A 19619-nucleotide genomic window follows, 5' to 3' on the forward strand; every position below is an offset into this window, starting at 1 on the left:
ACATCTTTGGCATTCTCAGGTTTCTCTTGAACCCCAGTAACTCAGATATTGTCTGGCTCTTTTCCTGTTGTCCCAAAGTTCCCATAAGCTTTCTTCATTCTTCCTGATTCCTTTTTTCCTCCTCCAACTGTGAATTTTCAAATAGCCTGCCTTAGAGCTCATTAATTCCCCTGTTTGATCTATACTGCTATTGATGTCTTCTACTGAATTTTAAATTTCTCTTAGTGTGCTTTTCAGCTAAAGGGTTTCTGCTTGATTTTGTAATTAGCTCCAGTACTTTGTTAAGATATTAAATCATTTACCTGTGTTCTCTTGAAGTTTGTTGAGTTTCTTCAAAACAGCTACTTTGAAATATTCATCTGGGGGCCGGCACTGTGGGGCAGTGGGTTAAAGCCCTGGCCTGAAGTGCTGACATCCCATATGGGCGCCAGTTCTAGTCCTGGCTGCTTCTCTTCAGATCCAGCTCTCTGCTATGGTCTGGGAAAGCAGTAGAAGATGGCCCAAGTCCTTGGGCCCCTGCACCCATGTGGGAGACCTGAAAGAAGCTCCTGGCTCCTGGCTTCGGATCAGTGCAGCTCTGGCCATTGAGGCTATCTGGGGAGTGAACCAGTGGATGGAAGACCTCTCTCTCTGTCTCTACCTCTCTCTGTAACTCTGTCTTTCAAATAAATAAAATAAAAATCTTTAAAAACAGAAATATTCATCTGAACATTTGGAAATTTCAACTCCTACATGGTTGGTTTCTGGCACCTTGGTTTGTTTGTTAGGTGATATCATAGTTCCTTAGATGTTTTTGATGTTTGCTGGTAGATAATCTCATCTGCACATTAAAAAATTAGTTAACCTTGCTTTTCTTGTGGCTGTTCTTCTAAAAATCCTGAGTAGTCTGTTCATTAAGGATAATTCTGCTGTTTCAGCATTAGAAAGCATCCTAAATTGAGTCTTCTTCCAAATTTGTAGTTGATGTTTTAACCTATTCAGTATTACGATACTTCCCAAGCTCAAATTTGCCTCAAATTTGCAGTTGAAGTGTTGGACAAGTGCCTAAAAAGGGTAGTCTGTCCTTACATGGGACTTCCTGTGCCTGTGTCTACGAATGGCACAATTCCAGGTCACATGCTAAGCCTACAACCCACAAAGACCAGTACAGCCTGAGGACTAGAAACAAAACCAACCTTTCTATGGTCTGTTTCTTGTGAGGTGGGCTTACTGCCTACCACATCTACCGGCCTTGGCAATGCTGGCTGGGGTGTAAAACTGATCAGTCAGGGTCACAGAACTCCATTTGGCCCCGAAGCAGGTCCACAGGCTTTGTCTGAAGGTATTAGCCTTGGGACAAGGACTGTTAGGATCTACTCAATGTTGGGTTTAAACAGTCTGAGACTGAGTCCCAACACAGTCCCACGGTTCCTTATTGTCTGCTGAAGGTAGTAGAATGGGCGATAGAGGCAGCTCTTCAGCTGTGCAGAGAGGACTCCTAGTTGGGTCACACCTGTGTCTCAATCATCAGGTGCTGTGCAGTTTGGGGGATACACACTGAACTATGGGAAGCTTGTGGTGATAAATACCAAAACAAGCCTCTCTCACCAAGGTGCAGGTTGCTGCCTGATGTTGGAAAATGTCCAGAGATTCTGCCTGCAGTCAGCAGCCTGGGGAATGTTAGAATATGCCCAGTGTTTTGCCTACCAGCCCAGTATTGCATCCCAAGCCACAGTCCCATGGCTTCTTGCTGTCTGCCCATGATTGGAGGAGAGGGATTAGGTCACCTCCTGGCTGCTTCGACTGGCAACAGGTTGGGTCCTCCTTGGGTCCCAGAGTCATTGGCTCCCGAAAAGTCCTTCTCACCAAGCATGCTGAGGATGGTCTCTGTCTTATGCCAAGTAAGTCTAAAAGCTCAGTCTATGAGCACTCACTTGGGATTATGGGTAAAACCCTTTGGGCTTTGCTGGGTGATGGGGCTCAGGTCATCAGGCTGGGTTCTGAGCTTGAGTGTGGTTCTAAATTCCCTCTCCTGGTATTTCTGCAGCGTTGAAGTTTCACTATGCTTTCTGCTGGCACTTCGGGAAGAGAAGGCAGAACCTTCTTGGCTATGGAGGCCCCAAATACTCAGTCTGAAAGTACAGACATGGAACAAGGGCTGTGGGGTTCAGTCTGACTCTATTTTTTTTAAAGATTTTTTATTTATTTATTTGAAAGTCAGAGTTATACAGAGAGAGGAGAAGCAGAGAGAGAGAGAGAGAGAGGTCTTCCATCCGCTGGTTCACTCCCCAGATAGCCGCAATGGCCGGAGCTGCGCCAATCCGAAGCCAGGAGCCAGGAGCTTCCTCCAGGTCTCCCACTTGGGTGCAGGGGCCCAAGGACTTGGGCCATCTTCTAGTGCTATCCCAGGCCACAGCAGAGAGCTGGATCTGAAGAGGAGCAGCCGGGACTAGAACTGGCGCCCATATGGGATGCCGGCGCTTCAGGCCAGGGCATTAACCCACTGCGCCACAGCACCAGCCCCTCTATTATTATTTTTTTTTTACAGTGAATCAGGCACTGAGATTCAGTTCCCTCTCGTTGTCCCAAGCAGATGGTGTCTCTCTCCATGCTGTACTCCTTGAAGCTGTGGAAGGGGTGATGTGGGCAACTCTCTCCTTCCTGCTTTAGTCAACGCAACTTTTCTTAATATTCTAAAATGCATGGCGGTCTCCTGGCATCTGTAGCTCTTGTGACAGTGACTTGGTGTGTAGATAACTCTTCATAATTGTCTCTATGGGGAGGTGGTCACCAGAGTGTCTCATGGATCTACCATCTTAGTTCCCACTCTCAAACGTTTTTAAATGCAGTATAACTTGAAGAAAATTATAGTAAATTGAGTTTAAAATACTTTATATTAATTTTAAAAATCTATTTTGGAGAGACAAAGAATGGGAAGGAGAATCTGTTGGGAGGACAATGGCACCTTTTCTCACTGTGAATATCAACAATGAAAGGAGAAAGGAGCAAATATTTACTGGGGCTTCTGATAAGAAAGTATACCTCATTCCCACTTCAGGGAAAGTGCTCTTAGAGAAGACCATGACCTAATAAATGCACTAGCAATGAGTAAATGAAGAGTCACTATATTTGTAACCCCGTATCAAATAATGTTCCAGATAAAAGTCATCAACTAAAACCATAGTTGTGAGGAACCAAAATATCATCCCATGGTTTTCTTGTTAATTGCAAAAGAAAAACATCTATTTCCAGTGGAGATGATCTGGTGATCATCAACTCTACCTGAGTGTTCACATTTAGTATCACTAATGGTGGGGAAACTAAACTCTGTGACTCACTGTGATGCATGGCACCATCTGTGGAATATTCTTGCCAAATATATTTAACTTCAATCTAATCAACCTTGGGGTCTTACTGTTAATACACAGATTAGATCTTTGATAGAGAAATAAGCTCAATGACATCAAGAAGAAACAATTCAGAAAATTCAAGAGATGATACAAAACATTGTTTGATTAGATAACTGATTTGGTTTCTCAATGTCATAGAAAAATAGAGATAGGGACAAAGAAAAGGGAATAGAAGCTTCCATAAAGAAAAAAAAAAAAGAACAGATTAAGTCCTCAAAGAGCAAGAATCAGAATGCTTCAGACTTTTTATCAGCAATACTGAAAGCTAGAAGGTAATAGAGCAATGCTTTATACAACATGAAATACAAACATTCCAATCTAAATGTTTATTCCAAGTCAATTGATGTGTAGGGACAGCAGGACACATCTTCAGATATGTGAGTTTCCCCCTACATTCATGTCTCATTTCTGTATTTTCAGTAAGGTTAGATTAGAAATGAAACCAGGAAAGAGGAACACACAAGATAAAAGCCAGAGCATCAGCAGGAAAAGACAAAATGACTGTCAGGATGCTGGAAAGGGAGCTCCCAGGGCAAAAACTGTACCAGACTCTGCGTTCCTCCCAGCTAGCCTGGAGGAAGCCACAGGCTCAGGAAGGGAGTTCAGAAAGGTGAAATGGAGATGGTGCCCAAGGGGTCTGCCATCATGAGAGGAGCTTTGGTCCACCGAAGAGAGCTGGGGGGAGGCGTTTGGATTAGAGAAAAGTAAAACAAAAATCAAGCAAACAAAAAATTAAGACACGTGTTAATTACAGAGAAAACAAAAAATTGAGCTGGAAAATAAGTTACCAGAATTTACAATGTACTTCAGCTATAGGTAGTATTTACATAATCACAGTAAAACAAATTCTGATATTAATCGAATAAAATAATGATCCATCATAGTAGGAGGATGTGGTAGAAACAGGTGAGGAAAAAGAGCAAGATTTTCATCTTCCATGGTGGGAAGGAACCGATAGTGTTGAAAGTGAAAATCAAATGGTAGAAATTCATGACTTGGGTTCATAAAGATAAGCATCTAAATATTCAGCTAAGAGTTGAAATTTTCTGTTTTTTTGAGAGGAAAATACTGGTGTAGGGGTGGGACACCATTGGTTTTTGTTACAAACCTAATAGAACTATTTAATTCTTTTTTTATTTATTATTTATTTATTTTTTTGACAGGCAGAGTGGACAGTGAGAGAGAGACAGAGACAGAGAGAAAGGTCTTCCTTTGCCATTGGTTCACCCTCCAATGGCTGCCGCGGCCGGCACACCGCGCTGATCTAATGGCAGGAGCCAGGTACTTATCCTGGTCTCCCATGGGGTGCTGGGCCCAAGGACTTGGGCCATCCTCCACTGCACTCCCTGGCCACAGCAGAGAGCTGGCCTGGAAGAGGGGCAACTGGGACAGAATCCGGCGCCCCGACCGGGACAAGAACCCGGTGTGCCGGCGCCGCAAGGAAGAGGATTAGCCTAGTGAGCCGCGGCGCTGGCCAGAACTATTTAATTCTAAATTATGTGTAACTGTGTGTACTATAATTTGTTAGTTAAAGACAAAGAGACAAGAGCTGGAAAAAAGAGTCCAGAAAAATAGAACAGGTAATAAATGCAACTACGTGCAGCTTATTTTGAAAGGGGATGTGAATTGTTGTGTTCAAGTCTGTAGAGGAAATAAGAATGTCTGTAGGAAAAAAAAGAAAAAAAAACTTTTTTCTGAATTGAGTTTGCAGAAGGTGTAAAGTACTTAGTACATCCAAAATGACAATGTAGGAACTGGCACTGTGACACAGAGAGTTAAGGTGCCCCTTGGGATGAATTCATCCCTTATCTGAGTGCTGTTTCGAGTCTCAGCTACTCTACTTCCAATCCAACTTCCTACTAATTCACCCGGAAAGGTAACAGATAATGGTCCAAGTATTTGTGTCCCTGCCACCCATGTGGGAGACCTGGAGCAAGTTCCTGGCCTTGGGCTTCAGCCTGGCGCAGTCCTGGCTGTGTGACCACTTTAGAGTGAACCAGTAGTTGAAAGATACCTCTCTCTCTCTCTCTCTCTCTTTCACTGTCACTCTGTCTTTCAAATATATAAAATATTAGAAAACAAAACAACAATGTACACAACACATATGGAAGTATTAAAGTTCCTAAATGGTCTTTAAAAAAATACATCAACACGTCACTTCAAATGGAGAATTAGGACTGAAAACAAAGACAAGAATGGAGAATTAATAAAGAATAGAACAAATGGATAATTAATTTTTTTGGAAAACAATTGTGATTTGGGTCAACATCATCTGATTGCTCTTACATCAACAGATTAAAAAATTATGCTGTGGCTACTGGAAAAGGAAACTTGTAAACAATCAGAGCACAAAGGAACTGGGTCTAACCAAAAGCCCAGATCTGCAGACAGGACACATCAGACCAGAAAAGCTCTGAAGAGGGAGAAAGGGAAAATTCTGTGTGACTGACGAATGTAATGTGGGTGCCAATGGATCATTGTATCTCGGGCGTCCAGCTCTTATTTGCAAAATTAATGGAAACCAAGCTTGAATAATAATCTAGTTATATTAAAAATGTTTGGGTGATTATAAATAGTGGGCAAATGATTAATGACGGCACAATTAACTATAGGGCAATGTGCAGTGGGTTGTTGCAAGGGTCTGTGTTCGCTCTGGTCTAGTTTAATGCCTTTAATGATCTGGAAAAGAGAGTGAATAGAATTTATAGATGTTACTCAATTTTCCACTGAGTCCATGGCCCTAAATAGAACGTTTTCCTGGCATGGTATGGATGGCACTCAATCTGGCATGGAGAAGGATGGATGGCAGTCTCTAGTCCTTCACCCTTGAGTGCTTGCCTTGTATATTAGAATTAATATTCTTTCCACCTGGCCTGTTGTGTGAGCCCTGGCTTTCTCTAAAACATTTCCCTTGATTCCTTTTCCTATATTTCTGCTGAAAGGACATGTGAAATGGCTCTCCCCTGTCCTCTCTGTCTGTTACTATTGCTCTCCCAGGATCAGAATTTATGCTCTGATCTCTCCTATGCATTTAGCACACAAGTCAACCATAAATTTAGTTTAGGTCAAATGCGACCACCTTGGTCTATGAGTTGGACAGTCAGCATATATCTATATTTGCATAGATATGAGTTGCATATGTGTTTGATTTAAATATTTATAGGGTCATTTCAAAATAGGGTCTTTTAAAATCTCTTTCTTAAATCATGGGCTAAGCTATGTCACAGGATCTCTTGACAAGACATTCTGTACTTTGTTATCCAATTAGGAAACCTCATTATTCTCAGTGAGATTATGATCTCTCAGTATTTCATTTTTTGAAAAAAGGAAACCATTTTTCATCTTCCTTTATCTTTTAAAAATATTTACTCATTTTGATTTGTTTGAAAGGCAGAGAGACAGAGACAGACAGACAGAGATTACACCCAGTGGTTCACTCCCCAAATGCTCACAGCTGTCAGAACTGTGCTAGGCCTAGGCCAGGAACCATGAACTCCATCTGGGTCTCCAGTGTGGGTTATAGGGACTCTAGGACGTGAGCCATCACACCCTGCCTCCCAGATGCAGGAGCCGGAAGCTGATCAGAAGCAGAGGTGGCACTGGATCCCAGCAACTCTGATAGGGATCACAGGTGTCCCATAAAGCCTATCCCATCTTTCAGTCCTTCTGGCTTGGTTACCTAAGTGAGGCTGATAACTTGATTCCAATATTTTTAAATATTTGTTTATTTGAGAGGTAAAGTCACAGAGAGAGGGAGAGATAGAGAGAAAGGTCTTCCATCTGCTGGTTCACTCCCTAAATGGCTGCAACAGCAAGAGCTGGGCTGATCTGAAGCCGGGAGCCAGGAACTTCTTTCGTATCTCCCACACTGGTGCAGGGGCCCAAGTACTTGGTTCATCTTTCACTGATTTCCCAGGTCATAGAAGAGAGCTGGATCAGAAGAGGAGCGGCCAGACTTGAACTGGCGCCCATATGGGATGCCAGCACCAACATCACTTTTGTACAGCTTATTGAAAAAGCCTTATTTCGGCCGGCGCTGTGGCTCACTAGGCTAATCCTCCGCCTTGCGGCGCCGGCACACCGGGTTCTAGTCCTGGTTGGGGCGCCGGATTCTGTCCCGGTTGCCCCTCTTCCAGGCCAGCTCTCTGCTGTGGCCAGGGAGTGCAGTGGAGGATGGCCCAAGTGCTTGGGCCCTGCACCTCATGGGAGACCAGGATAAGTACCTGGCTCCTGACATCGGATCAGCGCGGTGCGCCAGCTGCAGCGTGCTGGCCGCGGCGGCATTGGAGGGTGAACCAAGGGCAAAGGAAGACCTTTCTCTCTGTCTCTCACTGTCCACTCTGCCTGTCAAAAAAAAAAAAAAAAAAGAAAAAGAAAAAGCCTTATTTCACTAAAATATTCTAGTCACTTGAAGGTAATGAAGGTGCCTTGGCATGCAAGCAATGGGTTCAAGTAGGGGAGAGGTGGAATCCACTGATAACGTCCCAGTTCTAATTTATCCTGAATTTAAGCCAAAGTCAACTCTCCTCACAGTGGGTGAAATCGGAAGGAAATATGATCATTGACTTTTTATTTGTCTTCTTTTTTTCCTCTTTATTGGGAGAAATGGCAGAAGGAAGCATAAAGATCAGGAGACCAAGGTTGTGGGAGAAGTAACAGAGAAAGCAGTAAGCAATCTGCCAGCTGACCACCAGCTCTGCTTCCTAAAAAGTCTAAGTTACAAGTTAGAGTAAAAGGAGGGACTGAGTTTATGCATTTACCTCCCTTCCTACCTCAAATCTCCTTTAAAAATAGAAAATATATTTTGCAACAAGTAAATCTTTAGCAGTATAAGAAAACAAAAATTTTCAATGTACTGTCAAAAATCAAAAGATTTTTAAGAAATTCCTGGAAAATAAAAAAAGACAAAAATGAAGAAAAAGACACAAACACAACTCCCCTCTACCATCACCATTACCACCACCAACAGCAATCTTAATAGTGATGACAGATCTAGGAAAACTTTAAACTCAGACTGACAGCAAACTTGGAAGCAGGCCCCAAGGCAACTGTCAGGAAAATTCATTCAAGAGATGTTCACAGAACTGAACAGGGCCAAGAAGATCTCCAGCTCCGTCCACTTCGGCAACAGGCTGCAGCAACACTTGCTCATGGCTTAAAACCCAAGACCTTCCTCATGAAGTGAACTGCCTACCTAAGGGATCCTGGTTGAGGGAGAAAGCGAAGCAAGGCAGGGCAGGATTATGATCCCTGGACATCCAGTGGAAAAAAGCTCCTTCAGCCTGGAATAAAATGTCCTCAGACTCTTCATTTCCAGTAGGAAGCTTCCTTGGGATAACTTGTAAAGCCAGCACTCAGCATCCCCCCACCTCATCCCACGTTGCCAAACTTTGCAGATCACAAGTCTAGACTTAAAGGAAAAGCTTGGGCTACCCTGAGTGCTTCTTGGTGCCAATGTCTTACGTGGTCTCCTTCCTTGGATCTGTGAAGAGGAGGGGATTTCATTCCCATCATTAGGTTACCAAGAGCTTGATTCTGAGTTCGTCCAAAGGGTGATTATACTATCAGGAATGATCAAATGAGCGCATAAAAAAAGAGAATTGGGCTGTGCCACAGCTCACTAGGCTAATCTTCCGCCTGCGGCACCGGCACACAGGGTTCTAGTCCTGGTCAGGGCGCTGGATTCTGTCCCGGTTGCCCCTCTTCCAGGCCAGCTCTCTGCTGTGGCCCAGGAAGGCAGTGGAGGATGGCCCAAGTGCTTGGGCCCTGCACCCCATGGGAGACCAGGATAAGTACCTGGCTCCTGCCTTCGGATCAGCGGGATGTACTGGCCGCAGCGCACCGGCCACAGCGGCCGTTGAGGGGTGAACCAACGGCAAAGGAAGACCTTTCTCTCTGTCTCTCTCACTGCCCACTCTGCCTGTCAAAAAAAAAAAAAAAAAAAAAAAGAAGAAGAAGAAGAAGAAGAAGAAGAAGAAGAAGAAGAAGAAGAAGAATTGGAAGCCACTCAGCTATTTTTCTGCTGGCCTTGAAGATGCAAATAATCATGTTGTGACCTGCCTCTGGCAAGCCTCTAGGAGCTGACAGTGCTCCCAGCCAAAAGCCCTGTGGGGAGGAGGAACTCAGGTTACAACTGCAAGGAATCAAATGCTGCCTGCAACCAAGGAGCTTGAAAGAGGCCCCGAGTCGGAGCTGAGATCACAGCTGGGTCACGTCTTCATTCCACCTGGTCAGGCCCAGTGAGGCTCAGAATCGGTGAGACGATGAAGTGGCGCTGTTTTCAGCTGCTAAACTTGTAGTAATTTGTTTTGTAGCAATTGAAACCCGATGCACTTCCTGTTAAAAATGCACTGCAAACCAAGGTTCTTGCTAGGAATTGATTTGTGGCTCCCGAAATTAGCATGTTGAAGGCCTAAACCCCACAATGATGATGTGTGAAAGCAAGGGCCTTTGGGAATTAGCTATGCTTACATGAGGTAATGAGGATGAAACCGTCAGGATGTGGTTAGTGCCTTAGAAGAACAGGACGAGAAACCAAAGCTCAGTCTCTCTCTCTCTCTCCCTCTCTCTCTCTCTCTCTCTCCCTCTCTCCCTCTCTCTCCCTGCCATGCAAGGACACAGCAAGAATGTGGCTTTGGGGGTGGGGGCGGTGCTGTAGCACAGCAGGTTAAGTCACCACCTGCAGTGCCAGCATCCCATATGGGCACGGGTTTGCATTCCAGCTGCTCCACTTCCAATCTAGCTCCCTACGAACAAATGCATCTGAGAAAGCAGTGGGAGATGGCCCAAGTCCCTGGGTCCCTGCACCCACCTGGGAGACCCAGAAGAAGCTCCTGGCTCCTGGCTTTGGCTTGACCCAGCCCTGGCCATTGTGGTCATTTGGAGAGTGAACCAGCAGATGGAAGATCTCTCTCTTTCTCTGTGTCTCTCTCCCTCTCTCTCTATAAACTCTGCCTTTGAAATAAATAAATAAATCTAAAAAAAAAAAATGTGGCTACCTGCAAGTCAGGAGTGCTCTCACTGGGGAACCAAACTGACCAGGACCTTGCTCATGGGTTTCCCAGTCTCCAGACCAAGAGAAACAAGCGTCTGTTGCTGAAGCCTCCCGGGCTCTGGCATTCTGTTCCAGCAGCTCAAGCAGACAACAAGTGCACGAACAAGAAAGACTGAAGAGAAGAGACAACTCCTGCTAAGGCAAAATAATTTGGAGGGCAGGAAAGGACTGTAGAAACGGTATTTTGGTGCTCTGAGAGAGACCACTAGAGAGGAACTTGTTATAAGGTAAGAATGGCTTTAAAAAAAAAAAAAAGCAAAAAAAAAATCATATTGAATTGAAGACACGTCATTGTGATTTTTTTTTTTTAAGCAGAGAGGCTTAATAATAAAATGACAGTGATCCAGAAATCAAATTTCAAAAATATCCCAGAGGGGCCGATGTGGTAGTGCAGTGGGATAAGCTGCCTCCTGCAACATGGACACCCTGTATGAGCACCAGCTTGTCAGGGTCTCAAGCCCTAGGCTGGCCCCTGACCAGCAGGGACCACTACAGACACTCCCCAACAAGGTGAACGGGAGAGGTAAGGTTCACGGGTGATGAACACACCACAAGCACCCTGAGTTCTGTCGAAGCAGGAACTGTTTTATTGAGGAAATGTACAGGCTTATAAAGCTTACGAAGGACATGCGCAGTAGGGGAGCCAATCAGCAAAAAGGTCCTGCAGGCGTGGGTGGAGCACGCACTGGGGCACCTTAAGCAAAGTATAGGGATCATGCACTGTCCATGTGTCCAGAACTAAAGCGGACCTATCCCTGCCGTTGGTCTGATCTTACGTAGCTTAACCGCAGCAGCCGCAGACAAGCCCCTCGAACATCCGCCAGGTGCCATATTGTAATGGAGATTTTAGGCAATGCCCCACACCAGCTCAAGTCTCAGCTGCTCCACTTGCAATCCAGATCCCTGTTGTTGCTCCTGGGAAAGCAGTGGAGGATGACCCATGCACTTGGAACCCTGCCATGGCCTATCCCCAGCTGCTGCAGCCATTTGGGGAATGAATCAGGGGCTCTCTCTGTCTGTAGCCCTACCTTTCAAATACAAAACAAACAAACAAACAAAAACCATAGAAGGAGTAAAGAAAGGGATGGAAGTAAGAGAGAAGGAGGGTACAAAACTGAAGACTCAAAGAAAGTTGACCCAGAAGTAGGGAGGGAGGAGGGGCTTAGAATCAGGATGATAAACTTTCAGATTAACAGTAGAAATACTAAGGGAGAAAAAAAATTATTCCAACCAAGCCAATAAATGGTAGGAATGTGAAAACTGTGTGAGCAATGGCGATATAATACAAGGAGAAAAGATAAGTACAAACATAATACAAAAGAGTTAGTGGGTTGAATCCCAAATAAAATTCTTCAAGATGACAGAAAAAAATCCAGCTACATATTTTTATGAGGAATACAACACACTAAGTTTGAAAATAAAAGGAAAAACTGTTATTCCAGATAAATGCTATAACAAAGACAATAAATATGATAGATTTAGAAAATTAAAGGCAGTAGAAGATTTTTCGTTTTAGCAATTAGTTATCATCCACCAAGGAATCACAATAGCCAAGATATTGAACCACTGAAAACTGGAGGAGAATCAACAAAACCTCAATTTTATTTATTTATTTTATTTGACAGACAGAGTTAGACAGTGAGAGAGAGAGACAGAGAGAAAGATCTTCCTTCTGTTGGTTCACCCCCTAAATGTCTGCCACGGCCAGCACTGCGCCGATCCGAAGCCAGGAGCCAGGTGCTTCCTCCTGGTCTCCCATGCGGGTGCAGGACCCAAGCACCTGGGCCATCCTCCACTGCCTTCCCGGGCCACAGCAGAGAACTGGACTGGAAGAGGGGCAACCGGGACAGAATCCGGTGCCCCAACTGGGACTAGAACCTGGGGTGCCAGTGCCGCAGGCAGAGGATTAGCCAAGTGAGCCGCGGCGCCGGCCCACAACCTCAATTTTAATGGAAGATGTCAACTTACTCCTCTTGGAAATAGTTGACAAACTGATGAAGAACAAAGCTATATAGCATGTCAATAACAAAATTGGTGAGTACGCTGGAAAAGTTGTACAGAAGAATTTCCAAACTCACAATAAGTGGAGGACATGATCTAGCAGCTATTAAAAAACACAAAAACCTATATAAACTTACAGAAATTAAGATAGCTGGCATTTTAGGGGCCAAATGTGTCAATGAAAGTTCTGAAACAAATTCAAGTATATATGATATTTAGTATGACATTTTCCCATGAGTCAGGAAATAAGGAATTACTTAGTGACCAGTTAATTATCTCTTTGTTGAAAAAAAATTGGTGAGATGCCTACTTTACTCCATAGACCAATTTAAATTTACCGGGACAGGCATTTGGCACAGTAATTAATATGCCATTTCGGCACCCACATCTCTTATTGGAGTGCCCAAGTTTGAGTACAGGCTCCACTTCCAAATCCAGCTTCCTGCTAATGCACACCTTGGGCAGCAGCAGATGACAGCTCAAGTATTCGGCTCCCTACCACAGAGATAAGAAACCTAGATTGAGCTCCTGGTTCCTGCCTTCAGCTGTTCCAGCCCTGGCTTTTGTAGGCATCTGGGGAGTGAACCAGCAGATGGAAGATTCTTTCTCTCTCTCTCTTTCAAATAAATAATAATTAATAAATAATTTTCTTAAAATTTCAGCTGATTAAGGAGTTATGTATATAAAATAAAGCCCTATAAAATATTAGAAGAAAATATAGGATAATGCTTTTAAAAAACTGGAGTAGAGAAGACTTTCTGAAGCAATGCCCCAAATCCAGAAACCAAAGATAGTTAAAGACCTGACCATTTAATAATTAAAAACTTCTTAACCATAGGGACTGGTGCAGTGGTATAACGGATAAAGCTGCCACTTGCAATGGGAACTTCCCATTTGGGTGCTGGTTCATATCCCAGATGCTCCACATCTGACCCAGCCCGCTGCTAATGGCCTGGGAAAAAGCACTGGAGAATGGCCCAAGTATCTGGGCTCCTTCCACCCATTTGGGAGACCCAGATGAAGCTCCTGGCTCCTAGATTTGTCCTGGCCAGGCCCTGGCCACTGCAACATCTGGGGAGTGAACCAGTGGATGGAAGATTCTCTCTCTCTCTCTCTCTCTCTCTCTGTCACTCTTTCAAATAAGTAAATCTTTAAAAAATAAAAAATAAAAACTTCTGAACAACAAAATGACATCCTGTAGTTAAAATTGAGTAACATATAACCTAAGAACAACCAATAAAAATTGTATGTTGTTCTTACAAATTGCTAAGAAAAGTACCAGCATTTGAATTTTTAAATGTATAAAAAAACAAGCATTGCACAGAAGAAAAAAATATTAATAGCTAATAAATGTAGCTTAAAATTGTTCAGTTCTTTAGACGTGAGAACAATGCAAGCTAAAATAAATGAATATGATTTACTTCCTATCCTATTTGCAACAGATGAGGGAGATGTCAACAGAGGGCACAGATGTGATAGAAGTCAGGACGCTCCTGAATGCTTTTCCTGTGAAGATGTGTTTATTTATTTGAAAGGCTGAGTGACAGAGAGAGAGAGAAAGAGAGAGAGCGCACGCACTTCCATTCACTGATTCATTCCCCAAATGCCTTCAACATCTAGGGCTGGGCCAGGACAAAGCCAGGGGCCCCAAACTCCATTGAGGTGGCAAGGACCTAACCTTGGGTCATCAGTGCCTCCCAGAGGTATTAGCAGTAAGCTGGATTGGAAGCACAGCGCAGCCAGGACTCAGTCTAACACCCTGATATGGGGTGTGGGCATCCCAAGAAGTGACTTAGCCCACTGTGCCACAACACCAGTCCCCTCTCCTGCAGTGTTGGTGTACAATAACAAAAGCTTTGTGAGAAGATGATTTTGCACTGTCTGGAACAATGCTTCCATTTCTGACTCCTATGTTGGAGTCAGAATTTCCAGATACACAGGTGCACAAAGAATCAAGAACATAAATGTTGTTTGAAGTCTTACTTGTGATAGTGAAAAACCGGAAATACCCCAACATGCATCAGTAAGTGAATACTAAATGCATTACATTCCTGCAAGCAATGGTACAGAGTGAGTTGATTTGAAAAATAAGGTGGATCAATCAGGGAGAGTGAGCAGAGACACATCATGACATGAAGATGGAAAATGGAGTGTGGTGCTTTAGGACCTATCAGTAATACTGTCAGCGAAAGGCAAAGAGAACAATGTTGGGTGTGTTTATACATGCACATGCACACGCAAAGAAAAAGCGAAAGTCTGGAAAGATACACAAAACTGTTGAAGTTGGCTGTCTTTAGAGTACATAGGAATCAGGGCATGCATGATCAGGGTTATGAGTTTTCATTTTCTATTCTTCTGCGCTGGGTATTTGTGTGTGTGTGTGTGTGTGTGTGTGTTGTGTGAAAGGCCCAAAGACAGACAGAGACAGAGAGATAGAAAGACAGAGAGCTCCCATCTGCTTGTGTATGCCCTAAATTTTCCCACCCTGGCTGGTGCTGAGCAGAGGCCAAAGCTGCCACGATCTGGATACTTAATCCAGGTCTCCAACACACGTGGCAAGAACCCAACCCCTGGGGCCATCACTGCTACTTTCCAAGCTCTGCATTAGAAGGAAGCCAAAGTCAGGAGTTCAAATCCAGGCACTCCGAGGGGGGATGCAAGTGTCTCGAGAGCAAGGGCGAATGCCCACCCCTGTGTACTTTAATACAGAGAATATTTTTGCAATTTACTTGCAAAACTTGAAAAATATTTAAAAGAGAGCATTTCTCCAAACGGGCTACATATCCTCTTAGAAGTTAATTTTAATTACATGCTGGATATATGCACAGAACAAAAACACACACTACCTTCCAAATTAGTTAATACTCACGTGGGTGAAATTAAGAAAGGTTGTTATTAATTTTTTCTATTATTACTTGGAACTTAAATAATTGCCAAGGAGTTTCTCCTAGATATTGCATATTTATTCATTTTAAGGAAAAATGTTGGAAAACTGAGCAAGGAGCGTCCGAGGCAGGAAGAGAATGGAAAGGGGACAGAGAGACTGGGAATGACGGGGAAGGTGAAGTGTGCATTGACTGCAGACAGGGAGTCATCCATCCCTGAGTGATGGCCTTCGTGTGCATGTTTCTTTCAGACTGACTGGAGAACCTGGATCCACTTCAGGAGCCATGAGACCAAGTCTCCACACACGAGTATGACAGACTCAAAATCAGCTCGTATTTATCAAAGGCCAACATGTGCTAGACCCGGGCTACGTGATTTTACATACACACCTCATTAATGCCCAAAACAGCATGTGAACCAGCGAGGGTTGAGATAACTGCTGTCGGAACACGACCCAGCCTGAAGATGAGCAAGGGCGGTTAGAATCCTCTTTGTGCACCCTTACAGCCAGATCTGATGACTAACTACTGCCGAGACATCTGCCTTTAGAGCTCTCTTTTGTTCCTGTTCATTAAAAACCAACTCAGTTGTTCTCAAACCTTAATATTATTAAAGCAGATTTATGTACAAAAACCATTTTAAGAATTTTTAATGTCGTGTTAACTATAGGTGTCGTCTGATTTACACAAATGAGTGCTACTGGAAGGTGTACATGGAGAAGACACAGAATTGAGTCTCATTTTTAAGTACAGAAGCTCCTATGCTTACGCACACATTACTTAAGCCCACTTATTTATAAGAACAAGTAATATGTATACGGACAACGTGTAAGCATCTATGTGGCGCTAACAGCACTCTGGTTTCCATCTTAGTCACGTACATTTTTCCAAAACACATTCAACCCTACTGTGCTTTTGAACTTTTTGGGGGATTTGATAAGATCTGGAAGAGATCTGGAAACAAAGCACCAATGTGACAAAATCGTCATAGGGATGACAAACAGCCCTGTGCCTGTGACTAATATAACCGCATGCCTGCTGACACCATCTGTCTGTGGAGGGGCTGAGGTGACGCTCTCGCACAAGCGTATAGTTTTATTTGGAGAGGCTTGTATCTGTCCAAATTTCTAAGTCGAAAGTGGATTTGTAAAGAAGCTTCTTTCTTACAGTCTTTGTTCCCAGCGTCCCCACTCCAACGTACCACATCAAAGCACACTAGCAAAGGGAACGAAGGGAATTGCACGCTAGTGTCTTTTCCTAATTTATTTGTTCATTATTTTACTTAATAATTTTGATTAACATGTAATAACTGGAAATTTTTATGGAGTGCAGTGTAATATTTCAACGCATGTACGCAACATAAACTGATTGAACCAGGAAATCAGCCAGACTTCTTCCTCGCCTTGTCTTTCCCTTTGGAACTCGGCAGCTCCCCTCTTCTAGTTCTTTATAGAAGGTCGGTGTGAGGGGCAGTCACCCTGCTCTGCTGTGGAACACTAGGGCTTGTAAGTTCTATCTGAATACACTTTGTAGTGACTGTGAATGAGACTGATCTTAAAATTTTTTTGGTGGCGGGGGGGGTGGTTGGTGTTGTGGCATAGAGGGTAAAGTCAGCGCCTGCAATGCCGTCATCCCATATGGGCATTCATTCATGTCCCAGTCGCTCCACTTCTGATCCAGCTGCCTGCTAATGGCCTGGGAAAGCAGCAGAAAATGGCCCACATGTTTGGGCCCCTACCACTCAAGTGGAAGGCCCAGATGAAGCCCCTGGTTCCTGGCTTTGGCATGGCTCAGTCCTGGCCACTGTGGTCATCTGGGGAGTGAACCAGCAGATGGGAGATTTTCTCTTTCTGTCACTCCCACTCTCTCTCTCTCTCTCTCTCTCTGTAACTCTGACTTTCAAATGAATAAATATTTCAAAAAAAAATCTTTCAGGATATGGTGCTTCGGTGTAATGGGTTAAGCCACCACCTACAACGCTCCCATCCCATCTAGCCTCCGGTTCAATTCCCGACCACTCCACTTTGATCCAGCTCTTTGCTAATGTACCTGGGAAAGCAGCGGAGGATGGCCCAAGTGCTTTGGGCCCTGCCACCCACCTAGGAGACCCGGATGGGGCTCCCCACTCCTGGCTTCAGTCTGGCACAGCCATTTGAGGGTGAACCAGTGGATAGAAGATCTCTCTTCCTTTCTGTCTCTCTCTCTCTCACTACCTCTGTGTTTCAAATAAAATAAATAAATCTTAAAAGTAAAATCCACATCAGGAGATTAAAGCTTTTGTGGGCCTTTGGCTCATTCACTATTGCTTTATAAAATGTTATTAATTTCTGTGTGTTGATTTTGTATCCTGTGACTTTGCTAAATTCATTTATAAGTTCTAATAGTCTCTTAGAGTCCTTACGTTTCTCTCTATATAGAATCATGTCACCTGCAAACAGGATTAATTTGAGTTCGTCCTTTCCTACACTCATACACTCATCTATAAAACTCATTTGAAAGAGAGAGAAGAAGACAGACAGCGCTCTCCCAACCCTGGTTTCACTACCCAATGCTTGTAAAAGCCAGAGTTGAAACTGTGGGTCAGAAATCTAAGCCCAGGTTTCCTATGTGGGTGGCAGGGGCTCAGCTACTTAAGCCATCATCTGCTGCCTCCGGGGTGTTCATTAACAGAAAGAGAGATTCATGAGCAGAGCCAGGACTCGAACCCAGGCCCTCCTATATGGGATGTGGGTGTACAATGTGGCGACTTAACCACTAGGCCAAATGTTCACTACTGATCTTATTTGACATTTCTCTCTTTTAGTTGTTGTTAGTCTAACTAAAGTTTTAACAGTTTTGTTTATCTTTTTTAAGTTATCAAAATCCCATTTTGTATACTTTTGCTTTAATCTTTACTATTTCCTTCTATTGACTTTGGCTTTGACTTGTTCTTGCTTTTCTGTCTTCCATATGCATTATTGGATTGTTCATTTGATATCTTTATTTTTTTTTTTGATATGACACTGCTTTAAACTTTCCTTTTAGCAATGTTTTTGTAGTATCTCATAATTTGGAATATGGTATTTCCATTTGCATTAATTTCAAAGAACTTTTTTATTTGCCTTTAGATTTTTTTCAATGGCCCAGTGTTCATTCAGAAGCATACTGTTCAGTTTCCTTATATTTGTTCAATTGCTTAGGTTTCTTTTGTTGTTGATTTCTAATTTTACTAAAAAGAAAAGACAAGTATGGTTTCCATTTTGTTGAATTTGTTGAGATTCATTTTCTGGTTTCACATAAGGTTTATCAGAGAGAATATTCCGTGCATTGATGAAAAATATGTATTCCTCACTGTTGAATGAAGTGTTCTGTAAATGCTGGTTAGCTCCAGTTGGACTATACTGTAGTTTAACTGTGATGTTTCTTTGTTGATTGTTTTTTGGTCTGAATTATCTTCACTGATGAAAATAGGTTATTAAAATCCCACACTGTCATTATATTGGAGCACATTGTTTACTTTACCTTTAATAATGTTTGTTTTTTAAAATTGGTTGCTATAGCATTATGTGCACACACCTTCACAATCATCATATATTCTTGTTGAGTTGATGCTTTGAACATTATATAGTAACTTTCTGTGCCCCCCTTTTTTTCTTACAGTTTTTGTCTTATTATCTATCATGTCTGATAGAAATGCAGCTACTTCTGCTTGCTTTTGGTTACCTTGTATACAGAACATCTTCAGTCTGCATGTGAAAAGTGAGTTGCTTGTAGGCAGCATATCATTGGGTCTTCTTTAAAAAATCCATTCAGCTAATCTTCATCTTCTCATTGGAAAACTTAGTTCATTTACATTCAAGGTTATTATTTGTAAGTAATGACATTGTCTCATCACTTAAAAAATTTCTTCTGTTTATTTTGTGTCTTTCATTCTTTTTCTGTTGGGTTTTACACTTTCACATGTCATTTTGATGGTAGCTATCTTCCTTTGTTTCTGTATGCAGGATTCACTTAGGCATCTTGTAGAGGCTGTTCCAGTGGTGATAAATTTCTTTAGTTTTTGTTTATCTTGGAAAATCCTATTTCTTCTTCATTTATGAAAGATAACTTCATTTGGTAAGGTATTCTTGGCTATCAAGGTATTCTTTCTTTCAGAACTTGGATATCATTCTGTTCTCCTGGCCTATGAAATCTTGATAAATCCTCAATTACTTTAATGGGGGTTCTCTTAGCAGGTTTTAGAACTCTCTTTGATTTGTCCCTTTGGGAGTTTGACTACAGTGTGACACAATGAGATCTTTTCTGGTTATG

This window comes from Oryctolagus cuniculus, chromosome 14, assembly GCF_964237555.1.
Source record: "Oryctolagus cuniculus chromosome 14, mOryCun1.1, whole genome shotgun sequence".
NCBI lineage: Eukaryota > Metazoa > Chordata > Mammalia > Lagomorpha > Leporidae > Oryctolagus > Oryctolagus cuniculus.